Raw genomic sequence first — 14,162 nt, forward strand, 5'->3', positions numbered from 1 at the left:
GCCATTAGTCTCCTTGGTCACATGACTCGGTCATTCCCCTCCATTTTTGTCTCGGCTTATCCGCTTCTTCTCTTTCTTCATCTCTGCAAAAAAAATGGTTCTCTGTTAGGGTTTGAGGATTTGGATTTGGGTTTCGATTTGAAGTTTCAGTTTGAAGCAGAAGATGTAAGTAATCTCGATTTAAGTTTCGATCTGCTCGTTTAAAGCTTCGATCTGTTCCTTTAGATATTATTTTCAATTAGGGTTTCGATTTCACCTGATGATTTTTGGTATTTTTTATAGGGTCTCGATTTTTTACTACGTTTATGAAGTTTGACATGATTTTGATTGCAGTAGGAACAACTGGAGTTGGAGAGATTCTTGGAAGAAGAAGATGATACTGGGTTCCAACTTCTACTAAATAAAGGTGTGTTATTTTAGAAATAGAATTAGCTGTAGGATTTCTGTTTGATTATATGTAGGTAATTTGGTAAGTCTAATCGTTTATCATTCTACTGATGTTGCTCAGCTTTTTTAAGCTTGAAATATTCATGTGGATGCCTTCCTGTTTTGATTTTCAATTTTGAACTATCAACTCTAGTTTACTAAATCTTGGCGTTGATAGTTCTATTTCTAAAATAAACTAATCTCATCATTCAATTTTGAACTATCAACTATATTTCTATCAAACTGAACAGATTCCTTTTAACTCTTTTTTTTTTTCCATTTGAAAGTCTTCAAAATGTCTAGCACATGTTTCATTTCTTTGACAATTGATCTCTTGTCTCCATTATCACATAATCACATTCTCTTGACTCGAAGATGTGTGGACTCAGCTATTTCAGGACCAAATCAACTAGGTTCTCACACAGAGATCAGGGATAGTGGGATCGGATAAATAGAGATTCATTTTTAAGGCTAAGGCCTAAGGGTCAGTAAGAAAGGGAATACTCATCTTGGGATATAGTTTTAAGGCAAGTATCATTAAAGGGTGGTACTTTATAAATTTATATATATTCAGTGCCTCAATCTTAGATTAATGGACTCTTTAGTTGCACATACTCCTATACTATACTACTGTAGTGCATCAATATCTAATTAGTATGTTTTGTTATGCCTCATAGCATTTTATTATTAAATTCCCCTGTAGTCAGAAGTGTCAATCATTCTACACCTGCAATTGCTCGCATCTAATGTTAGATCATTTCTTTCTCCATTTTGAATGATGAGATTAGCTTATGCTTTTGCTAAATCTTGGCTTCTAGGAGTAATAAAATGTTGAAAAACAGACAGTGTTCGCATTTGACAGAAATATAGCTGATGAGATATTGTGTTGTGGTTCGTGATACCTAGCTTTATTATAAATTGCCGTGCAATTTGCTAATTCTGCCCCTGTACAAGCAGTACAGATTGCCCATTGAACTACTCACTAAGTTTATACTAGTAAAGATGCAGTATAACCCAAGAGTATGCCTGTTTGCATTTGCGTTTTTTCATCATAAAGCTCATCTAAACTGCTTTCTAAGTTTATAAATTTCCAAGGCTGCTACAGGGGATCACCAGACCAAGCAAAATTTGTTTAGTCAACAGAACCTACCAGTCTAGTTCACTTAATCTTTGTAGAGATTGCAAGTCTTGTAAATATAAGTGTGTGTTCACGTTTCTTTGATCTTGTTACAACTAATTGAATCTGTTTCCAATGATTTTTCGGCCAACGGGTTTTGTATTTGGTAATTCAACTGCATCTATAACTACCTATTCTCGTCAATTTATGCTTGAACTACTTAGGGTTCTTCTGAAGCTATTTTTTTTTACAATTTCTTTCTGCTGGTTCAAGATTTGGGATAGAACTATGCTAGGGTTTGAATTAGACATGTTGTGTTACTTCATGATACCGTAAATTTGGGTTTGATGAAAATTGGTTGAACTGAAATACACAGCAAGCACCTCAGAATTCTAGGTGACATTTAGGCTCAGATTTTAGGGTCTTTAGATAATGAACTGAATTGGGATTTCTTTTCATGAAAATTAGTTCTCTGCAAGTCATATCTATTGTGATGTTAAGTGTTCCTGTATGAATTACATGTTGTGGGTTGTATTTAACTCAGTAATTGCTTTCAACGCTCCAGCCAGTTCGGTTCCAGTAAATTTGATACTTTTGCGACTGGTTAGCCTAGAACTTCTACTGATAAGTTTTAGTTGTTTGAAACAATAATTCCATTTGTAATTACTATTTTTACTATAAGCTTCCAGTGGACTTTGCTCATTACTTTTCATCTTAATGGCAGGTGACCGAACTAAAGGAAAAGGAAGGCTAGAACGAACTAAAGGAAAAGGAAGGCGAGTACTACGTTTGGCTTGAGTGAGTATATTCTAGTGGAGAGGTTAGAGTGCTAAAGTTTTTGTCCTCGTATGTGCATAGTATATATATCTTTTTATGGTGTCTATTACTTCTTTAGTATGTGTATGTACACTTTTGTGCAGTTCACACACTTTTGTGCAGTTGTGCATTACGCGAATCAACCTTTTTTGGTTTAATGTAGCTTTTTTTTGGTGTAATGTAAAAACGAAGCGACTTTTGAATATATTTTCATTTTCAGTTCAGTTTGTGTTTATACATTAGTTTTTTTTGTTATGTTATATGTGAATGCAGGTGACTTCACAAAACGTCAGTTGAAGCAGTAGTAGCCAGCCGGGGAAATGTCTAGCGGGAACTGAGTTTGTACTTGCGAGGTAATACTCTAGCGGGAACTGCAGTGTAATTGGAGAGGTGGAAGGTGGAATTAAGGTACTTTATTGATATCCTTAGGACCATTGTGTTGTTGTTGTATCAATCTGAACCATGTAATATGTGGATCAGGATAGGTTGGGGTACTTGTATTTTCGACAACTCCCTACTTTTTTTTTCTCATTTTGTATATACCTAAAATCACTTCATTTCTGTGTACATGCTGGTAACAATGTTACGACTGGTGGGGAAGCTTGCTTTACTTTGGGGTGGTCTTCGTGATGCTATGATCTTGACTGACAAGCTAAGTTCTTACACATTTCAAGAGCGCCCCTTGCCTCAGAGGTATCTTGATTTTTTCTTAGCAACAAGATTCACCTTGTCATGTAACTGCTATCCCAGTAAACTATGACATTCTTAAGCGACATCATACATGTATTCTGCCATTTTCCTGTTGAGTGTAATCTTATACATTTTCAAGGAAATCCTTAGCAAACTAATGTCAGATTGTATGACCGTGGACAAGAGAATGCTAGTTACAATTTTTTTAAGGATCAATACATTTTATTGTATGGCGTATTCAATATATGTTTCCTGCAAATTTGAACTTTCATTGACTATTTGTACTTCTCGTCGTGACTTGAAGGTTTGGTGAATGGTCTGTGGGATGGATCGAATGTGATGATGGCTTGAGAATGTTTCCTTCTTGGAAGAGATGACTCGTGCAAGAGCAATGGGCATTGAAGTTACTGCATAGCTGCTGCGGCATTGGATTCATCAACTTCATCAAATTCTGCTTCAAATGTGAAGGCAACTGATTATGTGAGTCCTGTTTTTGTTGGTTGATTCTTATCTCATATACTTAGGAATATTGTTGGTTGATTCTTATCTCATATACTCTAGGAATATAACCTAGAAATTATGCAATAAAATAAAAATGTAGAAAGAACAAAATTTAGTGTTAATAAAGGAAGTTATTGTTGAATGTGTGATTAAATCTATGGGATGGATGGAATGAAAGATATGCAAGTTATTTTGAATTCGGGCGTATTTCCGGCTGAATGTGTACTGACCGTGGTCAATATTGACCAGGTCAATTTTTTTTTGAGGTTACTAAAACATTCGTAATTGCTCCAAGCTGTTTCAATCTGACTTGTAGTAACAGCTTTAAGTTGTTTCAAAATGACACGTAGTAATAGCTGAGACCTGTTACGACGTCCATGTTACAAAAATTTCGTAACAGGAGCCACTGTTTCAAAATGACACGTAGTAACAGAAGCCAGCTGTTACAACACCTGTTACAACCCAAAATTCGTAACAGCTACAGAGCCGTTACAAATATTTGTCACACCACCTTTTGAAACAGAATGTGCCTGTTACAACCCCGATTTGTAACATATAAAATCTGTTTCTAATCGGCGAAAATGGTGTAGTGTGAGTAAGGGAACAATCGCCCCTGACTCATAAGATCAAGCCATTGACCCCGTATATTTTTGAGCCAGTTGAATCATGTCTGACTCAAAAGGCAAATATAATAAGTCAGATTCAAAAACACGAGAGGATTTCAGTCAAATTTAGATATGTCATATCCAGAATAGAATAAACAAAACAAACGTACATTATTTCTCCAGTCAAATTTAGATATGTCGTATCCAGTCAAATTTAGATATGTCGTATCCAAAATAGAATAAAAGTTAGGGTTATTTTGTGTTTCCTTCCCTTTCAAGATGGCTAATTTGCATTTCCTCCCTAAATAGATGGAAATTAGTGTTTCCTCCCATCGTTAAGTATTCCATCCATTATTTGGTTAGCTGATTCAGCACCTGTGCACACGTGGTATAAAGTGTACACGTGTAAATGGAAGTACCTGAAAGACCCTTATATACTAATGTAATCTAACGGCTGTTGACAAAATGAAATAATGAATGGTGGAGATTTAAACAGCACCATCTCCTATTCTTCTAATCTTCTCAAAACCCATTTCAGTTCCCTGTTCAGGACTAGGGCTGCACATGGGACGGGACGGTACGGGTTTTTGTCTAACTCAGTACCTGTACCTCCCTATGGCCGGTACCTGTACTTTGTACCTTGTACCTGTACCTGTGCAGTACGGGACGGGACGGGACCTCTACCTGTTTAACTCGGGACGGGACGGGACGGGTCCGGTTCTTTACCCGTAGCATATCTACTTATGTAAAAAAAAAAAACAAAAATACTTGAAAGTTCTAAGCTTAAAAACTTTAACTTTTAAGAGTCTTAAGACCTGAATTCATACATTAACAAAAATCTTTAAACTTCTAAATTAGCTTCGGTTGGAGCAGATTGTGCAGCTTGCTGAGCATCAGCAGAAGGTGCAGGTACAGATGTAGGGTGAATAGAGGAACTAATTTCAGTTGAAGCTTCACTTTGAGTTGTATTTGCATCCATCTGAAATGAAAAACAAAAGTTAAAGTGTTAAATAAAACAGGGCCAGGGCCACCTGCATCTTAGTGCAGATAAGAGTAACACAATGAGTCAGAACTATAATCTTTCCACAACAAGAGATCAAACCAAAGATGACCAATATACCGTAAATAAACCTAAAATCATCACAAATACTTAATAAATATCATAATTACGAACAATCCACTATAAATTAGGTTCACTCGTAACCTAGATTTCTCTTCCTAACTGATTAATCAACCAATTTAGAACAAATTAAACTAAAAAAATCAGAAAAAGAAAAAACAGTAACAAGACTACAGTAAAGAACAATAACGAGATAACATATTAACATACCTAATAGAGTAGAAAATTCACGATCAGACTCCGACTAGAAGGAAATTGGCGCCGGGATTCTGTGACAATCACAACAACTCACTTAGAGAAGAAAAGAGAGATGAGATAAACAAGTAAAATTAGGTAAATGAAACTAGGGTTTGAAATGAAACTCACCGTCTTCTTCAAAGAAACTATTGGTTAGCACCACAAATTCAAAGGAATTACAGAAAGCTAATCTGGATTTCAAAAGCAATTTCACATAACCATGTTGTATATCATTCTTTCAATTTCAAAAGAAATTACACATCCTTAGATTATAACAATGACTTACTTATGGAAATGCCTGAAATTGAGATATGTTTCTCACAAAAAATTCAATTCATTCATACCCAAACATAACTGAAGCTTATCATGATTTCTTAGTTCCATACAAAATCAAAATCAAAATCGAAAATAAATAAAAACCAAAATTGAATCCAAAACATAAAACTAGAGATTAAAGATGACCTTACCTCGATTTTCAGTAGCAACTGAAGAATTATCACTGACAGATGACCTCAAATCTCCGTTCTCTACTTCCAACTGCAGTATTATTCAAAACGAAATCTATTAGAACATGAACCTTATTCTTCAGAGTACATAAACCCCAAAAAAAATATACACAAAGACCAAAGAACAAAGAGGATTAAACGATCTTCAGATTCTTCACCTCTTTGTTGATACAAAAGAAAAACAGTTCTTTAGAGCAGATCCATTTACGTAAATGGATACTGAAGTCTTATACAGATGATGATGATGGAAAGGAAATCAAAACTAAAAGTTTGGCATCTTCTCTTCTCTGAGAGGAAACTGAAAAACGAGAGAGGGAAGAAGGAAGAAGGAGAAGGAAACAAGGAGAATGTCCGAGAATACGATGGAGACTAAGAAAAGGGTATAACCCCTAATATCAACGGCCAGGATTTAATCCTAAAATCAACGGATACAGATCCTCGGTACTACGGGACGGGACGGGAATAGCCTAGAACCGTTACTTGTACCTACTCTAGGCACGGTACCAGTTTTTGGTACTTGTACCTGTCCCGTATGATCACGGTTCCGGGACAGTACCGGTACGGTTCCTGCGGTTCCGGTACGGTTCCATGGGACGGGACGGTTCCTGTGCAGCCCTATTCAGGACTATACCTTCTCCGTCTCCGAAATCAAACATAACCATGTCTCCATATTCCGTCACAGCTTCCTTAACCTTTTTAATCAAAACCTAATCTGAATTTATAACAATTATCCCCAAATTCAAAACATCCCACCATTCTTGAACAAAAAAAAAAAACAGATGAAAAACGGAAGAGTTAGATTACAGACTACACCATTGAAACTCCATCCTCATCGTATCAGAATCAGATCAACTCTTCTTTCTCTACTCCGGTCGAATCGTTTTCCATTAACACCATATCTAATTTTCCGGCATACCAATTCAGGTCAAATACGACCAAATCCTTACTGATTCGACAACGCTTTGTTGTTGCTGCTTGAAGCTAACAGCACCTATCAATCCAACATCAACTTCACCATTAATCAACACCAAAACTTCAATTAACCCCTGAAATCAAATTCCACCATTGTTAGTAAAAAAATCATACTTCAAAACTTCATTAATAAATCCGGTAAAACAATTAAACCAAACTTTGACTCAATTAATTTCATATCGCATCCATCTAATTCATACTGCAACCGTCTAATTCATCTGGAAGAAGAAGAAACGATGAGTTTGGAGATGATTCTAGTGTTTTGCCAAACACAACTAGGAAGCTCATTGATGCTGTAAGGCGGCGGAAAGTCCTTCAAGTTAAATGCACGCTGCTACAGTAAATCCTCCATATTTCTCACAACTTCTGAATATGGAGATGATGCGATATTCGACCCTGTAAGTACATATTTATAGCACTTTTATGTTTCTGCCGTAATTGCATTTTCTCATTTTTGTCATTCTAGGTGTATGAATTCGTTAGCTTAAGATTGGGGACACTAGTTTGTAATTCTGTATCAAGCTTTAGGGGATATACTTGATGATGTGCTTGTGTTCTCTATTACATTCATGACTAGATTATAAGGACATCCATTCACTGCAACTTATGTGAGTTAAAAAGGGGTTTCGGATATAATATCAACAAACAACAAAAGAACTTTTTTTGGTACCAACTTTCATGTATTTTAAATTAGAACAACAAAATCCTTCACACCCACTTCGTTGGTTCCCCAAACCTGAAAACAAGAAGCGAGTTATTTTCTGTGTTTTTAGGGAATTGTGTGATTCTGTCTATTCACAGTGATAGCGGAGTTTAATTCCCATGATCTCATCTTGTGTTGCTGAATTGTGATATGTTTCACTTTTGGATGTTTAATTGATTCTTATCTTGTTTTTGGGTGTTAAAAATACTAGGAATATTTGCTGTATTTTGCAGCTCATTTCCGGTTATCTTAGCTTGGAAAGAGCTTTTGTTGAACTTAGTCTTGAGACCAGGATTCACTGCATACGAACTCTAATCTGGAGCCATACTTAGCTTGTCGTTTTACATTTGATGTGCCCCTAGATAGCCACTCCAAACATAATTGTACGTTCTATAAAGAAAATGAATCTACTGCGTTAAAACGTTATTATCATCTTCTGTTTGCAAACCCCCTCGAGTTATCTTCTAAGACAGAAAAGAATGATCAAAACAATGTGGCCAAAAGCCATCAGCTTTTGAACCTATAATGGAAGATCTAGTTGAAGTCTTCTCGTATCAATACTAAGAAACAAAGGTAACAATCAACAACAAGAAGAAGAAAAACTAGTAAAATTAAAATGTAACTGGATTATGATCTTTAGTTTGCTGTATGCACTTGCTATTTCTTGTATGAATCACTAGTGACTGTATGTAGGTTTGATCATTCTAACTAACACACATACGTCACCAACCCTTCTGGTAACTACTTCACCAACCATTCTGCAAAAATTTGTTTATATGTTTACACACACGAAGTCAGTGCTACATTACTACATCTAAAAAACAGGTTGTTTTTTTGTTTGTTTGTGTGTGTGGGTGTTTAATAATCCACACCGACACCCTTGATTCATTAAGTGTTCTTTATTTTGTTTAGGTCACACAGGCATAAATAAATTTTCAATTTTCAACTTTGAGTATATTTTAATTCTGATAGGAATTTGTAATTAAGAGGATATAACACCAGACCTCCGTGATGATGAATTGGCAGGAGGAATCCTGATTGGACGGAAAGGCTGAAAGAATGACCATACCGGCAGAAACACTTGATGGCAAGTAGCACAGCAGGTCAGGGTCTATGAAAGACAAAACTGCAAGATACTTGGCCCTGTCCTCCATTTCCTCAGCCACAATGTCTGCTTTCAGTTAGAATCTAGAAAAACTAATATTCGCAGAACTGACAATGAGACGAGGGACTATAACTTATTGGTCAGGGATAGGCCAGGCTGTGGGTGCAGATGGGTTCAGGCTCACAAGTACATTGAAGGATATAAACTAGAGACAGGAGGGGAAGGAAACAATACCCCATAACCACTCCACGGCAACAACTTGACACCTGCTCTGCTGGTTCCCAATCTGGAAAGTCTTTTTGCCTTATGCTGCACATATTTTTATAGAGAAACATATCAATTGTTTGCAGTCAGTGTAAGCTATAATCCGTTTCATGTGTATAATAGGTGTTCACGTGACCAAGTATTAATCCATGCCAAAAAGGGTGAGATTTTCTTTGATTCTGTTGGTGTTAATTTTAGTTATGAAAACAAATCTCACCTTCTTTCTGGTACTTGGTTGGGTCCCAAATAGGCATGTTTTCTGATGCTGGAGGATTTTTTTTGAATTCAACCTTACTGTGGAAATTTGGTGTTTGTAGTTGGTACAATCTTTGGACCACCATTGGTTTGGGAATATCCAGTAAAAAAATACTACGAAAACTGAGATTTCTTCTTGCACGACAGACAGCCGATCCTGTGTGTATTAGGCCCCTGTGCGATAAAAAAATTTTCTCCCAACAATTTCGAATAGCAAAATAATAAAATGCACCTAAGACGATTAACATATATATATAGCATTAGCATAAATATAACAAGTTCTTTATCGTTATAAAGCATTACTTTTATACATATTGTCTAGTTCAACACAAAAAAAAGGTCTAAAAAGAGATTGCCTACTTGTTTTTCTAGTATTTACCGTCCTATTTTTGTAAATGATTTCAAATTCTCCCATCTGTGAGTTAGTTAACCAAAATTTGAGGATTTCTGTAAGTTCTTGTGGAACGGTATAGATGAGCAATGGACTAGTTAGGACGAAGGGGAAACTGGAATAAAACTGAAATAGGCCTAATATATGGGGCTTGGTTATTGGGCTTGAATAAAACTGAAATAGGCCTAATATATTTTTTGAGCCAGAATATTTTCATCAACTTAAGAGAGGAACCTTGATTTTGGGCATACCAAAATCTTCTTAGGCATACAAAGCACTAGTCCTAACTTGGGTGACCTTATAAGGGGTACCCTATGGGGTGGTTCAATTAGCTATATGCCCTTAAATCCTTTAAATTACTACTAATCTATCCCTAGCCCTAATACAAAACCTATAATCAACTACACCTAAAATCAGTTTCATTCACCTTCTTCTTCTTCCTCTCCACAACCGAACTCATTCACCCTTCCTTTTCTTTTTTTTTCATCGCGGAAATTTAATCGTCGATTCGTGAAAATTTAGTCGACGATTAAACTCATCTATATAATGGGTCGTCGTAAGCCAGTATCTCGTTCAAATCGATCGACTCAACAACCCATTGAAGAAGAAGAAGATTTAGAGAGTGAAGAACAAACTCAAAATCAACCGGAAGAAGAGATTGAAGAAGAACCAACTCCGGAAATGAGAATAAGAAGGTTAGTTCTACAAACCCATCTCGTATTTGACGTTTTAGATTGGTTTGGTCGATTTAATTCGTCAAAATCATGTTTCTGCGGCGGTTACAGGGTATGGTTCGGCGCAAAACAAATCTTAGATGTGCACCGAGATGTTCTTGAAACTGAATCCTGAAAGTGCATATGAACGGCTCGGCGTATATCTGAAATCCGTTTTGAGCCGAACTTAGTGACACAGAGACTTATATTTAGGATCGGCTTATTCTATGGTGTTAGTTTTGTGCCGAATATGTTTTGTGAATTTCAGAAATTTTGCATGTGCGTAGGATCGGCTTGTATGGTAGTATTAGTTTTGTGCCGAATAAATGTTGTTTGAATTTCAGAATTTTTGCATGTGCTTAGGATCGGCTTGTATGGTTGTATTAGTTTTGTCCCTAATAAATGTTGTTTGAATTTCAGAATTTTTGCATGTGCTTAGGATCGGCTTGTATGGTTGTATTAGTTTTGCGCCGAATAAATGTTTCAATTCATAAGTCTAGATTCGGCTTATTCGATAGTATTAGGGTTGCGCCGAATATCATTGTTAAAATTTCATAAATTTTACAAGTGTATAGGATCGGCTTATTTATATGATATCATGTTGCGCCGAATACGTGTTTGAGTTCATAATCATAGATTCGGCTTATTCGACGGTATCGGTTGTGAGCCGAATATATAGAATCGGCTTATAATTATTTTGTAATATGAGCCGATTCGCTCTCTGTGTAAGCTAATAAAAATTTCAAGACATGATTCATACTTGCGCCGAATTAGTCTTATAACTTTCATACTTGTGTCAGGACCAATGCCGCTGGTAGGGAGATGTTGAAAAAAATGAAGGCCAAACTTGGTTGCAAAACACCAATGACCGTGGAAGAACAAAAATACCTCATCAACAAGTGGGATACAATCATCAACAAAGGACAAGGACCCGAGGAACCCGAACAAAGGCCTACCACTAAGAAGAGGGGTCGTGGTTAAATGCCCTTTTATGTTTCCAACTTCCTTTTAATCATTTGTCCTTCAGGTTCGGCTTTTTCTATAATTTGAGTTATAAGCCGAGCCTTAAAAATCATTATTGGTGTAATCCAGTATATAGTTCGGCTTAAACCTCACCAATATGGTGAGTCGAATCTGTAAAAATTTTCAAAATTAGATAAAAAATAGCCGTTACTTATATAGGTTCGGTTTATGTTCTAAAATTTCTATAAGCCGAACCTTTACTTTTTTTTCACGAAAATCTAGGAACGACTCTTTTTTTGAAAGATATAGTCGTTGTAACACTATATTCTATATATACCTACATGTTTTTTCATATTCTTAACCACATATGCTCAACAAATGGCACCCCCAACTCCTAAGTTTACTCTAGAAGAAGATTTATCTCTTTGCACTAATTATGTAGCATACTATCCAAAGAAGGGTGAAGAACGACGAGTAAATGGTCTGATGAGTATGTACTACTTGGTTAGAATTCATGAAGCCTTCAGCACGGAAACAGGTAATCCTCACAACCGGGATAGTGCGTCCTTGTTTTGCCGAATTATAAGTATTAACAAAAAAGTCACAGACTTCATAGCTTTAGTTCGGATTGTGAGTCGATATCGACTCAAAGGTGAAACAAACTTTGAGATTGAAGTTCGAGCTCTAGAGGAATGGCGACGATGGAAGGGAAAGAATTTCAAATACAAAGATCACTACCACATTCTTAGAAGGTTTCCCATTACCCGTTTAGGATATTAGAAATTAGTTGCAAGCCTACTATGTAGCAGGGATGTAATCCACAATTTCTATGAATTTGAAAAGTCTATTTGGAATGATATAATAATTCTTGTGTTCATGAATCATGAAAGGTTCGGCTTTCTTCAGAAATATACTACAAGCCGAACCTAGCAAAGTAATTCTGGTTTTTTAAAGTTTCAAGGTTCGGCTTGCAGTGAAATAATATTATAAGCCGAACCTGACAAAAAAACTCTGGTATTTTTTTGTTGTCAGGTTCGGCTTTCAGTGAATTGTTCTTATAAGCCGAACCTGACACAAAATAAACGGATAAATCCATGAAACATTTTTTATGGAGATCCTAAACGAATCTCATCCTCCTCACTGACCTCTTTCTCATCATCTTCACTGACCTCATTCTCATCATCTTCACTGACCTCTTGCTTAACATCTTCATCCTCATCACTTGAAAACGTAATTACTTGTCCACTTGGAGGCTGCACATGCAAAGATTTCCAAAGATCCATTTCTGTCGCATAATTTGCACACCAATCCATCGCAAAATTATTTTCAAATCTAGGCCAAAAGGCTGCACTCATCAAGGGTGGTAATGGGCAACCGGGTCTAAGTTTGAGGCCGATAAAATGACAATTTTGAACAAATCCAAGAACAAGTATTCTATCCTTTACACCATCATTACAAGGTTTTGTTGGAGGAGCGTAAGTAAAGCTACTACCCGTCCATGCGAAACAATGTACAACGCAATTGAATGTCTCCGCTATTAAAAACCCACAAATGGGAATTGCCATCCAATGTTCTTCGGTAATGATAAAATCCCCATGCAAACGACGTTCGAATGCAACGTACTCCGCTGCCACCCCTGCATCTTTTCTTGGACCTGTTCTCATCATTGTCTTATACATTCTTTGTTTTACGTAGGGTTGTAACAATCGTTGCCGAATATAGTTCACTTCATTTTCAGGGGGCACCATTATTCCCTTCCATAAAAGGACCAAGTTGTTCCGCCGTGACGTAATAACCACAATTTCAATTCCATCGCCTTGCACGTCGTCCATTGCTATAATATGCTCATGAATTATTGGCGATAGATCTTCCAAGTAGTTATCGTATATAAAATTGATAGGCCTCATATACCTACCGGACTTATCTCTTTTGGGTCCTCTCATCCTACCAATTTCATGTACGGTCCTTTTCTCCTTTATCTTAGTTTGTGAAGGATACATCTTAGCCTTCCCCTTGACATCCTCTTTACTATCCTTAGCTTGTGACGGACAATCATTATCATTCACCTCTTTGTTACTTGTTTCCGATTTTTGAATACTCGGGCGACCTCGTTTTTTTGGAACTTTGACTTCTTCCTCCTTCATCAACTTCTCAATTTCTTTCTTTGCCTTTTCAAACCTTGCATCATGGTACTCAACGCCGGATGGATTCCTTTTATTAGCCAATAGTTCCTTGTTGGCTTGTCTAGTTTGAAAATTATTCATTTTCTTACTCTTCCTACCTTTCGGGTCACTCTTCTCCGGTTCCAAAATATTTTCTTGGGTGAAAGGATACATGACCGGCATCATGTTGTCCCATAGGAATTTCTTTTGGAGGTCGGGACATATTCCTATACATCTCCGCCAATTTTTTCCCATTTGTCGTGTCCCATATCTCTAGATCATCCTCATCGTCTTCGGTTGGGAGAGGATCGAAGCTTAATTGTTTCCAAAAATGATCAATATCCTCAAATGGTATGATACCATCCTTGTACCGAAGTAGGTCATGGCGGCATGGAAGTCCCATAGATTTCTTCATTGTACAAACACACTCTTCCTCCAAGGTGGCGCCTAATGTCTTAATCAAATCCACTTCTTTCATCAACAAGTCGATGCATAGATGGGAGACTCTATAAGTTAATTCCCGTAGCCAATTAGTACCATAATTCTTGTGTCTAAACATAAGGTCATGCTCGAACGCGGTTTTAATTCTCACAACATCACTTTTGAAATATTCATC

General features: G+C 36.7%; 3 long non-coding RNA genes across 4 annotated transcripts; 2 read left to right on the forward strand and 1 right to left on the reverse strand.

The window, feature by feature from the left end:
* The first annotated feature begins 8 nt into the window (after positions 1-8).
* On the forward strand, positions 9-3,692 carry LOC113278255. Of its 2 annotated transcripts, XR_003325392.1 has the most exons (6): positions 9-165; positions 334-406; positions 2,268-2,341; positions 2,633-2,767; positions 2,961-3,052; positions 3,354-3,692. It is a non-coding gene; the product is annotated as an uncharacterized LOC113278255 (long non-coding RNA). The 2 variants fall into 2 exon arrangements; XR_003325391.1 differs by having other exon boundaries at positions 2,633-3,052.
* Positions 3,693-5,023: 1,331 nt separating this feature from the next.
* Positions 5,024-6,340, reverse strand: LOC113278256. Its single transcript, XR_003325393.1, has 5 exons — positions 6,177-6,340; positions 5,980-6,049; positions 5,642-5,703; positions 5,486-5,544; positions 5,024-5,134 (listed from the first exon to the last, which is right to left on the reverse strand). It is a non-coding gene; the product is annotated as an uncharacterized LOC113278256 (long non-coding RNA).
* A 322-nt stretch (positions 6,341-6,662) lies between these two features.
* Positions 6,663-9,239, forward strand: LOC113278257. The gene is made up of 2 exons (XR_003325394.1): positions 6,663-7,388; positions 8,720-9,239. It is a non-coding gene; the product is annotated as an uncharacterized LOC113278257 (long non-coding RNA).
* The last annotated feature ends 4,923 nt before the right edge of the window (positions 9,240-14,162 follow it).

The sequence above is a fragment of the Papaver somniferum genome, chromosome 5 (assembly GCF_003573695.1).
Source record: "Papaver somniferum cultivar HN1 chromosome 5, ASM357369v1, whole genome shotgun sequence".
NCBI classification, from domain to species: domain Eukaryota; kingdom Viridiplantae; phylum Streptophyta; class Magnoliopsida; order Ranunculales; family Papaveraceae; genus Papaver; species Papaver somniferum.